Source organism: Dioscorea cayenensis, chromosome 16 (genome assembly GCF_009730915.1).
Source record: "Dioscorea cayenensis subsp. rotundata cultivar TDr96_F1 chromosome 16, TDr96_F1_v2_PseudoChromosome.rev07_lg8_w22 25.fasta, whole genome shotgun sequence".
NCBI lineage: Eukaryota > Viridiplantae > Streptophyta > Magnoliopsida > Dioscoreales > Dioscoreaceae > Dioscorea > Dioscorea cayenensis.
Window position 1 is genome coordinate 7145315 of NC_052486.1, and position 24498 is coordinate 7169812.

Below are 24498 nucleotides of genomic sequence, written 5' to 3' on the forward strand. Positions count from 1 at the left end.
TGCATATCTTACTTTTTAAACCATGAGGAATGTTGTATGGTTGTGTGATCCTTAATTTATTTAAATTTTTATCCATGGTTTGTAAATTTTTGGGCTTCAAAATCTGGGGAAATTCTTGCCAAATTTCAGATCGTACTACGAGTAACTTTTTAATGTTGCTTATCTTGAATTTGTTTGACACTTGTAGCATCCTTGAAACCCCCGAAACACTTGCACTAGAGATTTAAGCATCATGACATTGATTGAACAAATGACTTGCATGGACTTTGTTTTTCATAGTTTTTAGAGTTTTTTTGTTTGTGCGTTCTCCCTACATATTCATTGGTGAGATGAACTATACTTTTTGACATTCTGCAGGATTATCGGGACATGAGCTTCATTCTCACCATCCCTTAAGAATTGAATTGAACCTACCCCTTGTTCATGCATGTAGTGCACAATCTTCATCAACAAAATGGGGCAGTCTCTTTACCCTTTCCTTTCATGCTTGATTTAATTATTATGAATTCTACACCATGTTTACCTGTCGATTAGTGTACATTGAGGGGCAATGTACAATTCTAGGTGTGGGGATGGGCTATTTGCATGCTTACTTCACCGGTGATAGCTATGATTTATTGTTAAGAACCTCCCGGCTTGAATGAATGATAGTAATGAGTTGTAGTGTTATTTGTGCTATAAGGAAGTCATGTTTTTCTTTCTAGTGTTTTTCTTACGGCTTTGACACGAGTACTTCTACCTTGTTTGCCCCAGCTAACCCACTACTTTGATTTAAAGTGTTAGAGTGGTAAATTCATCCCTCAATGGTCTTTTTAAGAGCTTTTTGGTCCTTTTGTTCATTTTACTTTATCCCTAAGTGAAGTTTTTGCATGAAAGTGCTCCGGAGACATGTAAAAATTGAGATTGAGTCTATGTCGGGTATTCCTCTGCTAATTTAGCATGAATGCGTCTATGTAGACCGTAATCAAGTAGGTTGGGTGGCTCTTGTGCCCTAATCGGCATGTGCATCCTTCCGAAAAGATTATAAGTTATTTTGTGCGATCTACGTTAGCCGGACTCGGAAGAGAGAGTCATGTTCTCTTGAACTATTTCATGCATTCACTTAGAAATTGAAGTGTTGATTTGTGGACCGAAGGACTCTTAACTTTCGTTATTGAGGCGTCTTTAACATTTCTAACACCGGTAGTCATTGAATGTGGCGTGAAGAGGGAGAGCGAGGGATGAAGTATTTACACACACTCACGAGGAAAGCACTCTAGAGGACTCATGACTATCTCTCTCGAGTTGGTTATTGTGCAACTCATTTTTCTTCATTTCATTTCATCTGTGCCCGTGGGGTTCTTCACTACTTGAGCTTGAGGTTGTATATTTAGCCGTTTATCTTCTTGCCCCTATTCTTTCATGTGTGTTTGCTTGGGGACAAGCAAAGCGCTTAGGTAATGAGGGATGTTTGATAAGCGCCTAAATGTCACGTATTTTATACGTATTGATCTTGTATTATTTGTGTATATCTTGATGAATTGATGCCCGTTTGAGTATAAATTTGTTCTTTTTGGTGTTGCGAGATCATAAATGTGCGAATCGGCTCAAAAATGCAAATTGGATGAATTCGGCATCAAGCGGCATTTTTGGGGTCCCAGCATAGCGTCATCGTAGGCGATCACTATTTATCTTTGCGGGCATTTGGTCGTGAGCTTCACGGGCTCCATGCGCCCGCATGGGTGCCCGTCGAGGTTTCTTTGGAATTTCACAACCTCGATTCTTGTAGTAAAAACACCATGGTGAGTCTTTCGTAGCACCGGCATGTTTTCTAGGCATTTGGCTGTGAGCTTCACGGGCTCCATGCGCCCGCATGGATGCCCGCATGGACTGACGGGATATAAATAAAACCGATTTTTCTAGGGCAAAGGTAGGAGTTTTTGGGAGAGTTCTTGGAGCCGATTTTTCACCCGGTCTTTAGGGAGGCAAGATCACACGCTTTGGAGAAGGAAAATCAAAGGGAGAAGCTCGGTTTTGGCTAGATCTTCATCCATCTCTTCTTTGGGAGTTTGTAGACGACGAGGGAAGCCACCCCCATCGCGGCGTCCGTGGAAGCATTTCCACCTAGCTTGGCTTGTCTTCCTACTTCCATTGTTTGAGGGAGTTTTCCTATGCCATTTGTAGTTGTTTTAATGGACTTGTTGCTTGTATTTGTTTGCATGGACTGAGTAGACCCCAAAGGTCACCGGATGCTGGGTGAACCTTGGGGTGAACTATGTATTTGGATGATTTAATTTTGTCTATTGCAATTGTTGTGTTTTTTTGTGATTCATTCTTGGTGCATTTGATGTGTTGCTTACATGAGAACTCACGTAAAACCAACCGCTAGGTTGTACTTGGTAGCGTGACCATCACCCTTGTACTAGACACACCAAGTTTGGAAGGGATTCATGTACGAATACGCCGTGACCATCGGGTGATTCTGCACCCCTCCACCATTAGGGGCTAGACCAAGTTGTGTTCCGGCCCTAATTAGGGATTTCCCCACTTGTTAATGCAATCGTATGAGGATTTGATCGAAGGAATTGCGTGTCAATACTTATACCGGATTAGGGGTTAATTGCCGTGACCATCGGGTTGATCTAATTTAGGAAATCTCTAGGGTCCAAACCTTCAATTGCATGACATTCTTAGCTTCCTTTGCACTTTAGTAGCCCCAAGGGAATCCGCATCCGTGACCATTTCTTTCCCCTGATTTTATACCCCTACCTTATCATAGACTCCATTTGTAGTTCTTTTTATTTCAAGTAATAGATTAGAGAAACCCTTCGAATCATTCGGCTAGACAATACGCAAAGAGGAAGTAAGAGTAGATTCTTGGGCCGGGGAATCTGACCCTCTCGTGCTCGCATACGAGGGGTATTACTCGACGACTCCGTGCACTTGCAGATCGTTCATCAAAAACATATATAAAAATATGTCTACTCAAGCAGTTATCACTGCTCGCCACCGAGGTTCGTTATAGAATCCCCGGGGCCGAACCCCGACTGAGTTGGAATGACGTTATTATCCTCGAGGCTAGCGGTGCTTGGTGCAATGAAAGGAATGTATCTGCTAAGCCGTAGGGAATATGCACAACATACATCTCTGAGATGACCCCATCTATGAGATGTAGAGAAGTGGCTTTATGAGTTTGGGACTGCTTCTCGATAAACAATCCTTGTAGGACAGGGTCCAATGATGAGGACTGGTCTTTCACCATAAGCTTCGAGGCCCATACACCCTTGAGCAAACTGGTCCAATTCTGGGGAGCAGCCTCGTAGTGACATGACAAATCGGTGAGGCTGAAAGGAAATTAGGGAGCTCATGAGGGGCTCATGGCGAGAACAGAACCTACGAAATCTAACTCATTCGGGGGATTAATGAATCGTGCCCTATATAAAAGCCTGACAATGAGGCTCACATGTAACTATGCTTAGGCACAATCGCTCACGCATAATATATAATGGTAACAACTCCGAGTCCGAGAACGGGCTTCATCGATAATATGTGCTAGAGAGGGATTACATCAAGTAATTTGCCCGCATTTTACTTTCCTCCGGAATGTGTAGAGCCCATCAGTCCAGGGGATTAGTCAATGTTACTCCAAGTTTGGTACATTTTTTTTCCACTTTAGAGTCGTAATTTTTGTAATCCGAGTCATGTTCCAGAGTATATGTTCCGACAAATGCCATTATTCCAATAAGCTAGTATGAACCGTCCCACACCGGCACCGAGCAAGACGAGCGGTATTGGAGATCCCGTCCATTACGTGGGTCCCTGTTAGCTCGATCGATGAAGCGTTCGGTGATTCGATGAGTTTTCGAGCGGCTAGCAATGAGGAGTCCCGGATCTTTTTGTCCGAGTAGTTTCTGCAGATGAAGTTAACGCATCAAACTTCTTTTCTTGGTAGCGATTCAAAAGTTCCATTCCCAGATACGGATCGAGTGGCTTAGCTTTAGCCATTAGTGATGACCAGTACTCGAAAAAGTCCTAGCTTACCCACTACTATCTCGCTCCTCGCTACAAGGTCTATTCCGAGGCAACCTAGGGCTAAAACATGAGCGCCTTGCGCGATACGGCTTTTTGGCTAGTTACGATCAGATGTTGGAGAGAAGTTCATTTAGGAACCACCGCATACGTTGACTCTGGAATTTATTCGTTAGATTTGCGATGGCTCTCGCTGGTCCTCCAAATCCCCTATAGTATTCAAAGAAAAATGGTTTGATCATTCAATGGATCAAGCTTTCTCCGTTCAAGAAAAATCAAGGTGTTCTTCGAAAGAACCGGAGTTAGCCGAGTAGCTCGGCGAGGGAGTTTTTGAAAAAGTCGATAAAGCGGAAGCCAAGCGTCGGATGCTGCACGGCGGAAACAAGAAACGAATACCTAGGGTCGCAAGACAAGGGAGGACGGAACCCCACTTCGATCGACCAAGGATAAAAGAGGTAAGATCTTGTGACATCCTTTATTCTGAAGTGATATAGATGAATGCCTGTACTGGGGAGCGTCGGCCCCCCGGGAAAACGTTTTCAAATGCAATCATGAATCAAACCAGGTCAAAACATTCAGCTGTTGATGGACAAACTTTGCTAGAACATCGACCTGGATGGGATGGCCAGGCCCCGGTTCCCAGGGTTAGGGTATTCCCTATGTTGAGCCTACACATATCAGAACGAAACTTGTTGATTATCTTTCTTTCGCCTATCAGCCGGCCGGCTTTAAGCAACCTTCGCATTTCCGCTAAGATCCCAAGTCCCCAAGTGGGCCCTCTTAGCCATCCCACGACCTTGGCTTTTTTTAGAGAATCCCTAGCTCCTGTGTCGTAGGGACTTGTAGCTCGGCGAGTCCACCGGGTAGGTTTGTTTATCCTTCCAGTTTCGAGTGTCTTCTTAGATAGTTATAGTGGCCCATAGGCACGAGATGTACCTTGGGGGGCGGCGGTACCCTGGACATAGTCCTTTCAGGCAGTGGCCGTTTAGTCCATGGTCCGTTGGATGGTCGTTGCAAGGCCGAAGTGGAACACATTGATTCCGCTCGTTCCTCGTCCTTCGCTTTAGGGGCCTGTCCCTCGGTGTGGTCGAGTACTTCATACTGTCGGGCAACGAAGCTTACACTTGTTCACTAATTATGATGGTTCACCAGGGCCTCTTTCCTCCTCCCTTTTCTACTCACTCGTAGGGGGAGGGAGTCGACTGAACATCTCAGCTATTGGCGTCAATTTCGCCCGCATCCGATCCCCAATTCTTGTTCACCCCGGATGATCGTGTTGGGTGAATTGTGACCTCGTACGATCGTGTCGGGTGAGCAACAACTGCTTCGTCACAGTACTGACTTATGGGCTAACAGGTCACACTTTGGCCAAGTACCCTACAAAGAGACTCCCGAGAGCCAGAAGTATTGAAGGAACGGCCATAGGAATGGGCGCATCATGACATCGTAATCTGCCTTGCCCGAATGAATTAGTTGGTACTATAAATGTTAGAAATAGTAGACGAAAAGAGTAATAAGAAGTGAAAATGACTGAGACACTTCCCAACCAGAAAGCAAAGTTCCCACTGATGGTATACTTAGTGTAAGCGAGCTCTAAGATCACATCTTTGGAATAAAATCCAGTTGCAAAAGGAAATCCAATTAGAGATAAGCTGCCCATGAGCATCATGGCATAGGTCAAAGGGAACAAGGAGGCAAGCCCCCCCATCTTTCGCATATCTTGCTCATCCGACATGGCATGAATCACCGAACCTGCACTCAGGAAGAGTAATGCTTTGAAAAATGCGTGATTCATTAAGTGAAAGACGCTAACCGAATAGTTAGAGATGCCTTAACAAAGATCATATAGCCTAATTGACTACAAGTTGAATAAGCTATGACCCTCTTTAGATCGTTCTGTAATATTCCAGTGGTTGCCGCAAGGAATGACGTCATAGCTCCTGCAAAAGTAATAACAATCAAAGACATAGGTGGGTATTCAAATAAAGGGTAGCACCTTGCTATCATGAAAACACCAGCTGTGACCATAGTAGCTGCATGAATCAAAGCACATACTGGAGTGGGATCCTCCATAGCATTGGGTGACCGAGTATGCAATCCTATCTGTGCTGATTTCCCAATAGCACAAATAAAAAGTAAAATACAAATCAGAGTTATGGCATTCAATCTAATATTGCGAGAAATCCAAGAATTTTGGGGGGCACTAGCACAAGCAAAAATGGTTGAAAAGTCTACTATTTGAAAAAGAGTAAAACGACCTGAAATCCCAAGAGCTAATCCAAAATCACCTACTCAGTTGATGGGCATAGCTTTTGTAGCTGCTTTATCTGCCTGAAGTCGTGTGAACCAGAAATGAATTAACAAATATGAAGCAAGACCTACTCCCTCCCATCCCAGGAATAATTGAGGAGAGTTATCTCCAGTCACCAACATTGGTATAAAAAAAGTAGGAATGGATAAATAACACATAAATCGAGGGCTATGCGGATCCTCGGACATATATGAAATGGAATAAAGATGGACCAAGCTACTTATGGATGTAACCACAATTAACATCACTACGGTCGGGCTATCGAACACAGGGTCAGAAGTAAATTATGAGTCGGACCAATCAGCAAATCGAGTGAGCTCCCCTTGCAAGGATGTGGTGGTCAACCTCTCATTCGTCTTCAGTGCTCTCCGAATCATGCGGGAGGGTTTCCCATCACACGGCTCACCAACTTGATCTTCCATGGGAACTGTATGTCCGAACAGGCCTGGGAAAAGAGGTACGGTCTCGCTTTCCTTTGCCACTCAAGTGTACGGCATCTGCCGTGCTTAGGCCCCTTCTTCCCTTCCCTAATCAAACAAAGAGTCCACCGCCTGCCTGACACAGTATGGGTATATGTATGGTGTGCAGGCCAGCCCCCTTTGATTTTAGGTGATTCACTACCGAAGAGAGGAAAAGGCTTGATCAAGAAAGGGGTGGGTACTACGAGCCCTCTGCCCCACGCATTTAACCAGCTCGTGTGGTTTACCGGTTACACCGACGTCACCCTTAGATAGAGTGATTCAGTCGATACAGAGGTGCGCTTTAAGTGGGGGGTGTGTTGTCCCTATTGGTCTGGGCCCTTCCCCATAAGGCCCCACCGTCGGGGTATAAGCGCCCTCTTGCTACCTATATGCAAGGCGCCGTCTTAGCCTTCCCTAACCAGGATTGCTCCCACACCTGTAGCATTCATGAGCGTCCTCCTTAACTGTTTATCGATCAAAAGGCACGGCGGTACAACCCCCAACCGACGGGAGTTGTTACGTCCAGTATGTCCCCCTCGATTCCCGACATGCTATGGCACCCTGGGGTGGGTAGGAGTGGGTCAAGTCCGTATCGCCACGGATCAACTGCAGCATCCGGATCAGATCTATCTACTCGGCAATTCATCCGGTGGCTTCACGGTCGCCAAAGAAGCCCCAAGAAGCATCAAACATTTCCGATGAGATCCATGGAGCTATTCTGAGATAACAAGCACTAGCTCCCGGTGCTACTTCATAAAAAGCAAGAAAAGATAAGATCGAAGAAAATGAAATGCACGTGGTGGTCATTATAGCGGTTCCTTCTGATCCTAGAAAATGTCAAAAAAAACCAGCTACGGTACTACCGAGCAGAGGTAAAAAGACAATAAGTAGATACATAAGATAGATCGAGTGCCAGGCTCTAGCATGGCAAAAACGTCAAGCTGCTTTTTTTTTGCCAGTGAGTTCTATTCTACCTCCCTGCAAGTAAATGAAGATATCCTGGTAAATTCATAGTGAAAGGGCTTTCTATCTTGTCCCTCGGTAAGTGAGTCTTTTGTATGCATACTTGAGATGCGATATGAAGTCCAAGCTGGGCAACCAAAGAGATTCTCTTCTGATGCGTACTCAAGAAGAGAAGGTACTCATTGCCGAGCTAGGGCAATGAAAGAGATGCCTTTTGCATGCGTTTTCTATTCGATATCCAATATGCGAAAAAGTTTTCCCTTTCATGGCGGGTCAATCAATCTATCATTTATGGATGGGGGTAGGCTTCAAATCAATCTAATTCAAGCTAAGCCACTGAAAAAAGAGGTTTTTCTATCTTGGATAAGAGACAGGGATACGCCTACCCATAGAGCAGCAGTTTAAAATGGAACAAAGACTACATCCAGTAATAGGAGCTTTCAAACCTATCTCAACCTTCACACATTTTTCAGGCCGAAGGCCAAAGAAACGCCTTCTTTATTCAAATAACTGAGCTCTTGTTGAAACAACAGACGCTCACAAGCAGATTGGAAAAACACTCCATTTCTTTCTCCGGTTTTTTGCCTAGGATAGTACTTGAAAGGGTCCGCTTCACCCTATTCTTACTTAAACTGTCATTGGGCCTTCGTTGCGCTACACTTTACTCGTCATAAAAGCAGAATTAACCAATAGAGATTTTGTCAAAGATTTTTCTCTTTTATATAGCTAGACCTTTGGTACTCATTGGGCTTTCACTCTTTCAGATGGTGTTCCTGGGAGGAGGGGGTTAGACCTTTTCAGTTTATTACAATTTCTCGTACAGAGCGGTTCCTATGGAGAGCTACATATCCAATCCCTTCGCTTTGCGCCAGATTGATTTCCTTATGGCATGTTCATCTTTCCTGTCGTCCAAGCAAGCTACCTATAGAAATAATCCATTGGGGTTTCATTGATCAGTATACCGGAAAGTGAGGTTCTTCATATGTTAGCTGGGCCCTTGATCAGCGTAGACCAAGGGCAAATGCGTATGTTCTGGGCTGATTTTGCCAGTCAGCTATCTAACGATGAGTAGTATACGCCTATTCTATATTCTTGCTTTTCTTCTTTTCAATCCAAGCATATGTTCCCCTTTAAACACCGGTCGCTTATCGTTAGACAAGGTTGTGGTCTTATGCTCACCCGTGTCGGTTTGGGGTCAATTCCTTCCCTTAGAACCGCACTTTGAGAGTCTCTTTTTTTCCCTAATATGCGAAGAATTCTCACAGAGCATACGCCACGCCGCAACTTTCTATCGCTATCGCCTTCGCGGAGAATCATACTAAAAGCCCGAGAAGTTATGAGTTTTTTCAATCATAATAAACAAGAAAAAGAAAAGAAAAAGAAATGGGCATCACTAGTGAGATCTTTGTCATGGGCGCTCTTATCCCGACAAAGCAAGAATGTTCAACCTGTGGAAGGATCCCGCCGGACCGCACTCTAATTGATCCGGTTACCAAATGACCAACAAGGCTCAAATAAGGGTATGACTATAAGAACTTCAGATGGCATTTTTCTTTAAAGAAAGGTTGGTTTGCACTCCCTATAGTTCTTACGGAACTCTTCTAATCCCTTTGCCTATGTTTTAGGTGAGGATAGCATCGAACTCTTTTGGGAGATGAATCGTTAGTATTCCCAAACGTTTTGATGATACACCTTGTGGTATGATCCCCTATTTATTGGTCCATTGAAAGAGATAGGAGCGCCTATGATGATCCCTGGCTTTTTTTGCCAATCGATGGAGAGAAATCGACCCTCGTACTCGATACTCTTCCCTGCACCTCTAAAAGTTAAGGAAAAAGACCTAACTAATGAGAAAGCGCCCTTCAACCACTTTTCCCTATGATCTCCTATCATTGCCAAGGGTTATATAAAAAGGCACGATTGAAAAAGACGGCAGCGGTGAAAACTACAAGCAAACTTAAAAAAAGTTGTGGGAGTTGAGGCAAGCTTAGCCACCACCCACCTTCCTTATACATAGGAAGCTCTTGGGGAAAACTTTTGACCACTCCGGCTACGAAAAAGCTTTTTGGAATGAATAACTAGTTACCCAAGTTAAAAAAATCCAAAGCATTATTGATTGAAACTAAGTAGAGCCAGTCCATGGCTGAAGTGTATAAGTTACGAATACTAAGATCTTAACTAATCCACCACTGAGATTCCCAGATCCATGGTCGAATGAGTAGTAGAGCCGACCGATTCAAAGGATGCATCAAAGCTTTCCCCACTCAAATAATCATTTGCTTGTCGCTCAAGGTCCAATACCCAATTCCGGCTACGTGATAACCGACTTTTGAATAGGTCTTATTTTGATATTCCCAAGGATTGCATGAACGACTATGGATTTTCCGGTCGATCTTCAACTTGAATGAAGTCATGGATGATCGTGAACTCCATCCCGACGTGAGTTGAACCTCAAGGTTAAAAAGGAAGCGCTTTGATGACGTACCAAGACTAGCTTTCAATCCATCAGGCTGATGAATGCGCTTGTCTTCTTGTTCACTATCGAATGCTAAACAAAGTAGCTATGTCTCAAAAAAGGTCAAGTTACCTAAGAGCCATCTAGAATGACCCTTAGTGGAACGAGAATCAGGACGCACAAGGGAAGTTTCTAAGAGGAGAGTCGGACCCCATGAGGAAGGAAGAGCCCCTTTGCTTCCAATTGAGATTTCAAGTAGTCAAAGTCCGATGCCGAAAAAGGGCTTATCACAACCACGTTTCGCTGAGTCGCTGCACATGCCGGGCTTGGGTCGATCAAGAGCTCCACTCGAACTCCCCCATGTGAGCCTTCTCATGGGAACGGTTCTTCCTAAGAAAAACTTTTCTTTCAATCCTAATTGCACCAAAGATGACATACTGGTAGGAATATGAAAGGGGATGGGGTTAGAGCTAGCTTCTAGGTCTAATGGTTGGGAAGAAGAAGTTGTTCCGACATAGATGACAAGGGGAGATCCAGTCCACGGGTGAATAGATTAAGAGGATCCCCCTTCCTTGGGGAATTGAAGTAGTTGGATGATGAGGATTCTTCATCTCTAACTGCTGGATTTTGAGAAGTCCATTCTAGAGCAAATAGGGCTTATTGGTTACTCCCGCTGAAAGAACAACCTCCTTTCAATGAACACATCTGTTTGGGATAAGGAAGTTCCTAAGACAATAAATATAGGTGTCGTGCCTAATCGTCAGGTTAACTGGGGTTTCCTCAAGTCCCAAGATCGTGTTTACATTTTGACTACCTCCTCTTGAGCCCTTTGCTTCGTGATTAGAAAGCGGATTTGTGAAAATCCCCATATTAGGGTTTTGACGAGGAGGAACTTGGGCATGAGTATTCTGATCAAAGTGAAGTTGTCCACCGATTCGATGACATCTTAAAGATTCCAACATGAGTTGCTCTCATGGCCATATGCTCGATGATAGGAGCGTAACTTGGACATATTAACTTTGGTTAGATCCCGAGGCCTTTTGCTAAGTAAAGTGATCTGCCTCCCGGCTAAGAGTCTATCAAGGATTACTTTACAAGGAAGAGGGAAGACTTTGTTTTCTCGAAGAGGCTTACGTGCATTTGCACAGACCGTGAGGCTAAGGGAAATCGAGCATCAAAGTCTTATCTTTGCCCTTGCCCCTGGTTTGGAAAGCTTGGTTACCTTGAGGCAGGGGAGCCGGAGTGTATTAAGGAAAGAGGTTGGGAGGCCCGGTCCAATGCAATCACGACCCAAGATCATCCATCCAAAGAGGAGGGCGATGAAGAATCATCTCGTAATCAAGATGGATGATCATACACATAAGGTAAAGAGAATCTCTTCCATGCATGCATTGACATAAGTAGAGGGAAAGATCAAGCCTAGAGGGTCCTTCTCCTTCTCGAGGAGCCCCTTCCCCGATCTTATTTAGGCGGGATGATAGTTGGGTAAAACAGCATCCTTCCCTTAGCCGCATCAGCGGCATCGTGACTCGCCTTTTGCTCACCAAGCGTAGCATTCAACCACCTTTCAATGAAATAAATGCCACCAAAGAAAGAGTGTCATAGCGACCTTTTGTGATAATCAAAAGGCGTCATCGAGGAGATTAGCAGTGATCTCACTCCACTGCCCCATCAATCGCTAGAGATAAAAAATCCAAAGAAAGAAAGAGTAGGGTAAAGAAGGCTAGAGCAGCTGAAAGCAAGGTTGTTCCAAAGTTCATATCACCAAGGGGCCCTTATAATAAGAAAAATAAAGGGTCTAAAAAAACATTGCTCTTGCCTCGTAATTCATCAACTCATTGACTCTAAGTCCTTCTGTGGAAACTTGGGAATCAAAGTGGATATCCTTTGACTCCTTTGAAATGGGAATTTTTATTCAAGGTGCTGTCTCGAATAGACTTTAGCCATTTTTGGCTAAATTGGATCTCAGATCTTCAAAAATCTCGGTGCTTGTTAATGGTGGCCTGGTCGGGCATTTCAGTCTATTCTAGGACTCGTGCCAAGATGATCCATTATCACCACTCGGTATTCTCAGTATTGTTGAGGATACGCTGTCCAAGTCAATTATGCCGCTAGAAAAGGAAGGAAAGATCAAACCGATGGCAAGTCCAAGGGGTCGCAAGGCCCCTCGACGCATCTTCTGCTTGTAGATGACATCTTCGTCTTTGTGGATAGATAGAAAAAATGGGTAACAAACTTGCACAATCTTATAATGAAATATCAAGAGGAAGCGAGTCAGAAAAATAACTGGGAAAAAAGTCAAATGTGGAAAGATGCCGAGGTAAAGGAGATCCTCAATCGAAAGATTATGGGGATCTGTGGAGGGTAAGATTCCCATCACTTTTTGGCTCGGAGGATCATCTAAAGTCGTGATCAGTAGCATTAAAAAGGTATGTTTTCCTTATGTCAGAGGAGGTTTGAACATAAGAAGGCTCAAAGAAGTTAATAGAGTGCTTATCCTCAAGCTCCGATTAGGATCTCAAAAACGAACAATCTGCCTTGGGCAAATTACCTCATAGCTAAATTTTTGGGCAAGGACAATAGTCCCCATCCTCGCTTATTTGGCGGAATTCGAGATGCCTTTAAGAACTACATGCCAACCCAGCTGGTTGCTAGGAGAAGGGAAATCGGTTAATTTAAGGAGAAAGAAATGGATGGGGAATACCCATAGCGAGAGACTTAACCTTCCCGACAACATGGATTTTAAAGCCTTAATGAGAGAGTTTCTTCAAGATGAGCTCCCAATCTTTGCAATAGCTTGCAGCCCCGATCTTTGGAGGGATATCAAATCCAAGATCACCCGGGACCCTCGATTCGTTAATCCGGAACCGCTCATTCTCGGCAAGCCCACCGCTAGAGATGCATGGGAGGCCACATGTGATAAAGAAATTAAAAAAATTGGGGCTCACTCATATGGTCCAAAGATCATACCCCCTAAATGGTTTTGTTTTACCATAGCTGATTGCCCACTAATGAAAAACATTAAGAGTATCTCCATGGCATCGAAATGCGACATATGTAACGGTAATGTGGAATCATCCAATCACCTGCTTATTGACTGCTTTTCTAGCTAACAGTATTTGTCAGTGCCTCCTCTTGGTCTTTAATTAATTTAAAGTAGAATTAGCGCGTCAAACCTAATTCCAATTTGACATCCAGCGAACCACAGGTCACAGTAGTATGGAAAGTTGCTTCAATGGTAGCAATCTGTTCATTTGGACAGCTAGGAATCAGGCCAGGTTTTCTAATGTTAGGCCCAATTCAGCTCATATCAAGAGATAATTCCAAGTAGTGATCAGAGAGGTTGCGGCTGCATCAGCAAAAGCACATGTTTAACTCCGTTCTTGATCTTCCAATTTAAAAAGAGTTTGGTCTCAAGGGAAATCAAAGTCAAGCTCCAAAGATTTAAGAAGTAGAAGTAGAAGGGGAAAGCAACAGAAACTGGTCCCTCTTCCTCCGTCTCCTTCTCGCAGCTTTTCTTGCCCTACGCCGCTTACAGATTTAGTTGCAGGTATCTAAGACGCTTTGGGCGCGAAGCGCAAACCGTTCTTCGATCCCCCTAAGGACGGGAACAAGACACATCTGGTTATCTATGGAGCATTTTCATTGCCCCTTTCTGTTGGAATAGGAATAGTTGAAAGTCTTCTTCTTAGGTTATGGGATTTTTAATTCTTCTTTTTTTATATATGATACTCGGAAAATGGATCGTTTTGTTCATAAAAATTCTCTCTCCGAGCTCACCTCTCCTTCTTCTTGTTCGTCGGAGAGTTTGACAGCGCCTTCTTCTTCTTCGATCTCCACAATCTTTTTTGTCGCTGTAGAAGTGGAGTTTCATCTTCCATCGGTGGACCAAGAAATTCTTCAGTGGCCGTCGCCCAGTGGGATCTCTACTAATTTGATTTCTTGCCTACCGACCTTCCCCAATTTCTTGAGGACATTGCCATTCTCTTCTTCGAAGGGATCATAATTTTCTTCTTTTAAAGAAAAGGGATTTTCCGGGGTTTCAAATTTCCCTGGAGGGCTTGATCAAAGCCAAATTGTCTCGTGCATCGATGGATATTGTATCCCTTTTTTATTGAATGTATACAGCAGTCCACCCAATCAATGTGGACGGATAAATGAGTTTCTTTTAGCCAATCAGGCTGATCTTCGGCTTTGGTATCTATTGTTGTGGCTTCTCCGACGTACTAGTGCCGGGGCTTTTCATCCTTTTATCTTGTCTCCATAAGGCCTATACCTAATGTTTCCTGCTCATTTTCTACTTCGCCAAAGACAAGCCTTTTTGTTTTGTTCGAAAAGCCCATCCGTCTTCCGGATTTCTTTTTAGGATTCTTCGAGCTTGATGTGCTAAAATATGGAAGTAAGTGTTCGTTGGCCCATACCTGGAGAAATTGGAATGGAGCCCATATGTGAATTGCTGGAAACCCGTTCTTTCATTTTTTATTATCACGGCGAGGTCTTTTTTTCGAAAGACGCCTTTGACAGCAAGGGCAAGTGCTACCTTGTCCCCATTAGATAATGGGACTCAGAATGGGATCACTGTCTCCGGGCGACGTGTGCATGGGGGATCACATTATTTGTTAGCTACCACACAAGAATTTGAGATCTTTGAGTTTTTACGTCCCGGTGCTTCTTGATGTAGGTGATCTATTCTTTCCGCACTACCCGCTTTGGCGGATTGGATGTTCATGGCGTTCATAATCCGTCTTCATTTCCTTTACTTCACCATTGTCTCATCTTATGGAGTGAGTTGTCGTCCAAGCAGGCTACCATGGAGAGGTAACCTACTAGTTACATGGCAAACCCCCAGAGAATAGCAGGCTTCTCCGAAGAGGAAGAGAAAATGAAAATATATATATGGTGACGACGCAGAAAAATCCAATCTGAGATTTTACAATAGTACTGATCCCCAAAACTAACAAAATTGTTGTGTACTTGTGAAGATAGCTTCTGTGATGCCTACCCTATCCTGCATGTACGACTCTATATTTTTATCGCACCCATTTTTCCAACTGCTTGACGGCTTTAAGGGAGCTTTGGGAACGAAAACGTGAGATGATAGCATGAAAAAGACCTCACTAGGGCCACTTAACGGAGCTTTGGGGAAACCTTTGCATGCCCTGCCTTTTTCGGTTATTTGTGGTTAACTATAGATTTGAGATTTGGCAGGGGCTAGCCCCCCTCATATAAGTGTTTCGGTCTATATTCCCTTTTTTACACAATCATTGACGACCGGGTAAGCTCTGCATTGCGGGATCTCTAATTGTGGTGTAAAGCCAGCCCTATGCAGTACTTACTTATCTTATAGGGTAGGGTAGGATGCGGCCACAATCCCTCTTTGGGGTTGGAATTGAGCCTTGGGAAGTTCCTCCTTCGGTTTTAATAATGGGATGGATAGATGTCACACACATACACAGGCCTAATCCTAATTGAGAAATCAAACTAGAAGTGATGAATAAGGAGTGCATTGCTCCAGGGTATGGCAAAAAAATAAAGTGAGATTTTGTACTCGTATCTAAAGTCTCGTTTGTTTTACTTGAATGCTTAAATTCACATTCCAAGGGGGATTCTATGACCTGAAACCGAAAAGAAGAGTTCCCGAAAGCACATAGTGGAAAGCTCTTTCCACACGGGCACATAAGAAGAAGAGGGATAGGCTCGGTCAATCCCTTGATCCTATCCTATTTTTGGTTCTGGATACATAAAGTGGAAAAGGCTGGTTCCATGAAGTAGATCAATCCGCTGAGTAGGCCCTGTAATGGTCGAGTCGAGTCATGTACAACTTGGACACCAATATCCGACAATGAGGAAAACAAGAGCACGAAACAAACAGGCAGGAAAAAGAGTGCCCGTAGAGAGGGCAAAGTTGGCATAATAGCTAGGCTAAGCGAAGCAATCTCGTGATAGCCTCTTACAAGCGGTCAACTATGATCCCGGTTTTGTAAGCTAACAAGCAAGAGATGGGTAGCCCAATCGGGCATGGGCAATAAGGAAAAAGGACGGATCGACATCATCAAAAAAAGTGGGAGGTCGTAATATTAGTTTAGTATAGGGTTCATTCTAAATAGGAGGTCTAACGGTCATATCAAGACGGGGAAGATCACTTCCATTACAATTCGGTTTTTGGTGCAAGATTCGGATATTAGCAATGCTTGTACCAAGAAGTCAAAATTAATGAAAATGAGTACTTGTCGACCAAAAACCAAGTGTTTACACCTTTTTGATTCCATCCTTTAGGTTGAGAACAACTAGATCGACGACTTAAGGAAGAAAGAGAAAGAGGAAAGCTCGTGTTATTGGCTTCATTCATCAGGTTGAGAAAAAGCGTAGTCCGTGAACAAATAATATGGGCATTGCCATTGAAGGAGGTAACGATGCTCCGGATTGGTCTATTGTTGAGTGAGAACCAGGGCGTTGAATCGTCCGCATAACGAGCAAATCTGAACTTTACTTTTCATGCCTATATACTATACTTCTATAAAAAAGTTCTTTAGTATTACTTTACATTACGAACCTCTAGCCTTTCCAAATAACCGTTTTTTTGTTTGTAAAGGCTACTAAGGACTCAGGGCGAAGAATGAAAGTCTGCTAACGCCCACGGGATAAGATCCTTTTTAGATCAGCAAGGGAAGTCATCTACTCTGCCAAGGCAAGAATCGAAGACTACGGCTTACAAGTCAACGACTGCAGCTTCAACTCAATAGACTACAGCTTATTAGAACTCAACGACTTTATCAACTATCAGTCTCCTACTCATGTTTGAAGGGGATATCGCTGACATGTTTGAAAGAAAGTTACAGGCGGTGATGTATGTATTTCCACTTATTTTATTCGAGGGTCTGGTTTAAGGAAAAAGATGGACATATAAACTAAGCGACATCCAACAGAAGCCTAGGCTCGAAAGAAGGAGAGAGAAGAAGCATATGACTCATAAGCTACTAGCACGAAAGCCTTGCCAACTACGTCTACGTTACTTACTAGCTAGCCTAACAAGAGAAGTACTGGCCAATGGAAGTACTTACTTAGCCTACCGAGCCTATCAATAATATAGAGGCGGGCAGAGAGCCAGCTACTAAGCCATATTTACCGAGTGGAATGAATGTATGTGGATTGGACGGCAGATCAGGGCAAGTTCAAGTTAAAGAGTCTGTGAAAGCGGAACTAGTACATAAGAGGGCTTGAACTAGCGAGATAGGCTATAAAATCGGCAATTGAATTGATAAGGTTTTCAGCAGTTGACCGGGAAGGGCTGGAGGGCAGATTCCGTTAACAATTATGAAAATCCTCAAAAAGAGGACAAGACAAAGACTGGTTCACTAACCCTGGGATTGCCAGATTCAAAATATCCTTAAACTAAAAAGAGAAAGAAAGAGTAGGGGGGAAAAAAAAAAGGTCTACTCGTCAAATCTGTCTTTCCACTTATGAAAAGGTTATAGGAGGATCAAAAAACCATGGAAGAGACAGGAGGTAATGGCGGGGAATCTTCACCGCGACACTCTGGACTGAAGGCCCACTCGCTCGGACTTCCCTTCTTTGATGAGAACCAACCTTAGCTCGCTCACTCACTTCACTGGTCGAGGGAAGCCCTTCTTTCTTTCCCGGCGGAAGCTGAATGAAGATCACTCAAAAGGGGATTGACAGAGGGCTCATCAAGGAAAGCTAGATTCCGGCGAGGGCGAGCTTTACCGCTCTCTTTAAACAAGGGCCGAGTCTGATTTCTCGATGGGAGAAAGATGTTCACTGGGGGGCTTTTCCACACGAAAGCTTATGCCACCCCTTTTAGGTTAGGAGAAGATCAAGTTATAACTATGCAACTAGGTATGCCGCTAGTGCAGGTTCCAAATTTACTTCTGCATAACTAACTAGCTCAACAGGATATACCGCTACTTTTTCAGGTGGTGTTGATGGATGAATCGAAACACAGTGGGTCATCTCGAAATCCTTACATTCTTTTGTAATACCCTTTTATTTTTCTTTTTATTTGTTGGACGTTACGGATTAAAAACCAATGGATCGAACCTTGGACCGGCTTCATCGAGGGTATTTACCGGGTTAGAAGGAGTCGCGCTTTGTGGAGCATGAGTTGGGAGGGGATTCCGCATAATGTTGGCGGCGAGAGTCGTTCCCTGAGTGTCTTGCACTATCACTATCACTTTCCCTTTCTCAATCAGATCTTGAATGGCATGCCTAAACGGCCAGCACCTATCTGTCCAATGACCATTGTTTTGGTGATACAAGCATTTGGCATTGGGTCAAAATTCTTTGGCAGGGGGTCGGGGTGTGGCCTTGGTTGAAGAGGTACCAAAAGACCTTGCTCGACTAGCACAGGCAAGAGGGTTTTCCTAGGTCGGTAAATTCCCTACGAGGGCCTATCTTGTCGCCTACCTTTTCCAATAGATTCTTGCTGTTGTGGGATCGGAAACTGCTGCATTGGTTGGAGTTGCTGGTTGAACATCGAGGTGGATGGTTGGCCGTACGCGGGAGTAGGCTGAGGTTGACTGTATACACGAGTAGGTGGTTGAACATAGGCTAACAAAGGTTAGGGGGCGGGTACAGATATATGAGCTGACCTTGTTGAGGGAGTAGGATGGAGAGTCTGAACATCCCTTATCGGCTTAGGACCAAGGTTATTAGGGCTAGGCTTCAATTCACTATTGCCTCGTTTACCATTTGAGCTTGATGGTGCATAGGAAGAAGTAGGCTCGTTCGACGGATGGGAGTTTTTTTGGCTTTTAGGGCAGCCTCAATCCTACCCCCTGCCAAACTCAATGCCTGAAAATTTTGAGGGTACTACCCCTTTCTTTTTTTCGTCCTGAGTTTCATGTCGATCTGCTCCTCCTCCTAAGAGGATTGGCTTTAAAAAGGAGTATTAAGAAGGTTCCCCATAAGGGGAAAAGAAATAGAAAAAGGGAAGAAGTGAAAGGGGATCAAAACAGAGGAAAGAAAGAGCTTTAAGAAAAGCATTGGTGAGCCCCCAAACCAAACTAAGGGCATCAAAAAGAATTCAAATACTCCATATCTAGTGACACATGTCGTATTGGACTCATCTCCTTCGGCTATACGAAGGTCGCTAGTACCCGGACCTTCAGTCTAACTTTGTGAAGTATCTACCCCGATCAAACAAGTCAGCAATAGGGGGAAGAGGTTCTTCTTTTTGGTTATGTTCAGGACTCTTTAGTCAATACATAGCCGCAAGCTCCCGTCGCGCTTCCGCTGAAACAAAACTGGTGCTCCAAAAGGCTTGCTGGTAAACCCTGCAGCCAAGCTAGCGCTTGCCGAGCTAAGGCTGCCTCAGCTCCACTAGCTCGGCTAGTGCCATTCGGTAAGGTGCAAAGGCAAGCGGCCTTTAACAAGGTCCCCTTGCGTATATCCCGCAAGTGTACGGGTTTGTCGAAGTAATAATCTCGGGTGAACGGGTATCGAATCCACAGGTAGTAGGGAATAAAAATACATAATTTGATTCTTGGCTATGTAAAAGATCAATGATAATGAGTGTGACAATGATTCTATTCTCAACAATAAAAGCTACAAGTAAGAGAGCAAAAGTAAAGAAGGGGGATAAGACAGACGATAAAGATGGGGTACCCGGATAATGCTCCGCCTAGGATAAGTGTTTCAATTGCAAGAACAATCTATTAAGCTTCCTAATCAATGCAATGGTGAGTCGTGGAAATCCTTAATTACATAGTCCCAAATCTAAGTTCAACTATGTCTAAATCTATACATGTCCCGGAGGAGAAATCGAACAATCTCAACACCTCACACTCACATAGAGTTGCAATGAGCTCTAGAGATTCCAAGTGATAAATATCTTCCTAATTATAGACCTAACCCTTTGGTCCAGGTGGAAGGTCCCTAACCACAATTGAGCCCTAGATACTAAGATCACCTCAACGCTTCACTCCGTTGCACGCGTAATTAAGCCCCAGCGGAACTTCATCCATTAGACCATTCACTCTACTATGACCGCAAAGAACTCGAGTAACGGAGGTAGAATGTATCACGCCGGAGGGGAAAGGGGACGCTCCTGTACCTCTCGACTTACCCTCTCAACCCTCTCCAACCTAGCTTTGTCTAATGCTCATGGTGTGTCACTCACTCACAAGGTTACCAACAAGAACTCTCAACCCTAGTGTCACTCTAGGGGAAATGTTCATACAATCAAGTATTCAAGGTTGGAACTCACAATAAACATCAATTTATTGAAAGCATAATAAAGAGGTTCAAAGAAACAAATACATCCTAGGGTTCACAACACCCGAGGACCCACTCGGGGTTTAGCTCTCCATGGAGCTAAGTACAATCAAAGAAATGGAATGTAAAAGCAATGAATCCATAAAGAAACCACCTCGATAGTCGTGTTGATGGTCTTGTGGAAAGTCCTCTACTCGTCGTCCAAGGATTTCCTCGTCCGGTATAGGATACGCCTCGACGGAAGCTCCCCTACCAATCTTCTTCGTAAGGAATGACGATGTCAGAGCCGTAGAACCTCTGAAAAACCTTGGCCAATACCCCTCGAAACCCTAGCCAAAGCCCTCTCTCAAGTTGGGGAAAAGATGGAGAAAAGAATACAAAAATCGTGGCTAATTCGGCTTTAAATAGGGCTGGAATCGGGCGACTACACGGGCGTGGATGCTTCACGCTCTCATGGGGAATTTCCACACGGGCGTGGATAATTTCCACACCCCCGTGTGGATCCTCTGAACTCCTGTTTTCTCGACCGGCTATGAATAGTGCTGCTACAGTACTTTCTACCGTGTTGCTACAGTTCTCTGCTACAATATTCGACCTGAATTGCTTCCCGAATCCATACTTTCATCGGAGTAACGTAAATGGGCACACGTTCACGTCGTGGATCACTTGCATCTTCAATGATAGGCACGTTGGTGAAGCTCTTGTTCTATGTGCATAAGTGACAAGGTCCACTTGCGTATATCCCGCAAGTACACGGGTTTATCCAAGTAATAATCCCGGGTGAGCGGGTATCGAATCCACAGGGAGTAGGGAGTAAAAATAGTTAATTCGATTCTTAGCTATGTGAAAGATCAATGATGATGAGTGTGATAATGATTCAATTCTCAACAGTAAAAGCAACAAGTAAGAGAGCAAAAGTAAAGAAGGGGGGTAAGGCAATCAATAAAGATGGAGTACCCGGATAATGCTCGCCTAGGATAATGGTTTCAAGCGCAAGAACCCTATATTATGCTTTCTAATCAATGCAATGGTGAGTCATGGAAATCCTTAATTACATAGTCCCAAATCTAAGGTCAACTATGTCGAACTCTATACATGTCCCAGAGGAGAAACCGAACAATCTCAACACCTCGCACTCGCATAGAGTTACAATGAGCTATAGGGATTCCAAATGATAAATCTCTTCCTAATTATAGACCTAACCCTTTGGTGCAGGTTGAAGGTCCCTAACCACAATTGAGCCCTAGATACTAAGATCATCTCAACGCTTCACTCCGTTGCACGCGCAATTAAGCCCCAGCGGAAGTTCATCCCTTAGACCATTCACTCTATTATGGCCGCAAAGAACTCGAGGAACGAAGGTAGAATCTATCACACTGGAGCGAAAAGGGGACGCTCCAGTACCTCTCGACTCACCCTCTCAACCCTCTCCAACCTAGCTTTGTCCAACGCTCGTGGTGTGTCACTCACTCACAAGGTTATCAACAAGAACTCTCAACACTAGTGTCACTGTAGGGGAAATGTTCATACAATCAAGCATTCAAGGTTGGAACTCACAATAAACATCAATTTATTGAAAGCATAATAAAGAGGTTCAAAGAAACAAATACATCTTAGGGTTCACAATACCCGAGTACCCACTAGGGGTTTAGCTCTCCATATAGCTAAGTACAATCAAAGAAATAGAATGTAAAAGCAATGAATCCATAAAGAAACCCCCTCGATAGCGGTGTTGATGGTCTTGTGGAAAGTCCTCTACTCGTCATCCAAGGATTCCCTCGTCCGGTATAGGATACGCCTCGATCGAAGCTCCCCTACCAACCTTCTTCCTAAAGAATGACGAAACCTTGGCCAATACCCCTTGAAACCCTAGCCGAATCCCTCTCTAAAGTTGGGGAAAAGATGGAGAAAAGAACACCAAAATCGGGTCTAAATCGGCTTTAAATATTGCTGGAATCGGGCGACTACACGGGCGTGGATGCTCCATGCGCCTGTGCGGAATTACGACACGGGCTTGGATAATTTCCACACGCCCGTGTGGATTCTCTGGTTTACTGGTTTCTCGGCCGACTGTGAGCAGTGCTCCTACAGTATATGCTACGGTGTTGCTACAATGCTCTTCTACAGTATTCGACCTGAATAGCTTCCCAATTCCATACTTTCATCGGGGTAACGCAAACGGGCACACGTTCACGTCATGGATCACTTGCTTCTTCAATGGTGTACACGTTGGTGGAGCTCTTGTTCTATGCATAAGTCAGAATGCTCGAATGTGACTGTCTTTGTGCCCCTCCAAATGGATGTGCCCACTCGAATACGAGGAGGTTGGCACACACTCTAGCATCTCACATCGACCTATGTCTTCGCGTTTGAACCTTAGCAAGATTTCCTCCAAAATCGGTGCATTGTAATCCACATTGGCTTCTTTCCTTTATACTTGGCCTCACAACCCTACCTACACGAAAGTAACATAAAAATACACATATTAGTGTAAAAACCTGAGAAAAGTAATGCTCAACATAAGGAATGAACGCTTTGCATTCGTATCGCACAAGCACTTATCAATAAGTCAGAATGCTCGAGTGTGACTGCCTTTGTGCCCCTCCAAATGGATGTGCCAACTCGAATACGAGTAGGTTGGCACACACTCTAGCATCTCACATTGACCTATGTCTTCGCGTTTGAACCTTAGCAAGATTTCGTCCAAAATCGGTGCATTGTAATCCACATTGGCTTCTTTCCTTCATGCTTGGCCTCACAACCCTACCTGCACGAAAGTAACATAAAAACACGCATATTAGTGTAAAAACCTGAGAAAAGTAATGCTCAATATAAGGAATGAACGCTTCACATTCACATCGCACAAGCACTTGTCAAACTCCCCCACACTTAAGCTTTTGCTTGTCCTCAAGCAAAAATTAAAACGTTATGTGCATCAATAAAGAAAATATTGGAAGTGCTTGGCCTTAGGTTCACCAAAGTATACAAAGAGAGCATTCTACAAGTGAGGGAAATTTCAACACTAAATATGAAAAAAATCGAAACTCTAGTTAAAAAAACTTGAATAAAAAGGACAACAAACCGTAAATCGTGAAAGTGTGTGGACTCACTCAAGTCAACCCAAGGTATACTCCTCAAAGCTCTAAGTATAAGGGACTTATTTATCTACACAAGTGACAACAATTTCAAAAGATGGTGGTAGCTTCACACATCCTCTAAGGTAGCCCTTTCCCTGCCGGGCGCTAAGGTGGCTTTCACACTTTCGAGGTGGTAGCTCTTTCTACCAGAGTGGTAGCTTTCACTCATCCCTATGAGATAGCTATTTCTCTCATTAGGGGCATAGCTAGTATCCCGACTTATGAGAGTAGCTTCATACTTCATAGGTGGTAGCTCTTTCCACCCAACAAGCACAAATAAACAATAAAACTATTTTGTTCTTTATTTTCGTTTTCCTTTTTAAACACAAGAAACAACAATAACTAGTCCCTTTAACATCAAACTTGAATTTCCAAAGGAGTTTAAAGAGTGAGTAGTGCAATAAGTATAAGTCGAATGCTCGAGTGTGACTGCCTTTGTGCCCCTCCAAATGGATGTGCCAACTCGAATACGAGGAGGTTGGCGCACACTCTAGCATCTCACATCGACCTATGTCTTTGCGTTTGAACCTTAGCAAGATTTTCTCCAAAATTGGTGCATTGTAATCCACATTGGCTTCTTTCCTTCATACTTGGCCTCACAACCCTACCTGCACGAAAGTAACATAAAAACACACATATTAGTGTAAAAACCTGAGAAAAGTAATGCTCAACATAAGGAATGAACACTTCGCATTCACATCGTACAAGAACTTATCAGCCTAGCAAAGGGCGAAAACGAAATTAGGTGGTCTACTGCACCCGCCCTCCTCGGTGGCAGTTTCATAGGAAAAAAAAGGTCAAATGCAAACTCCAGCAACACTTGCTGAATCTCCTTAAGGATAAGGAAGGGGTGCCTCCCCTTAGACCTTACTTATGGCTCGGACCCTCCAGTACCACCAAGGCAGACAGATACGTCTTCTAGCCCTTGCG

The 24498-nt window shown here is 43.9% G+C and overlaps 1 pseudogene; it reads right to left on the bottom strand.

Moving 5' to 3' along the window:
- Positions 1–5365: 5365 nt before the first annotated feature.
- On the bottom strand, positions 5366–7497 carry LOC120279573 (annotated as a pseudogene).
- Positions 7498–24498: the final 17001 nt, after the last annotated feature.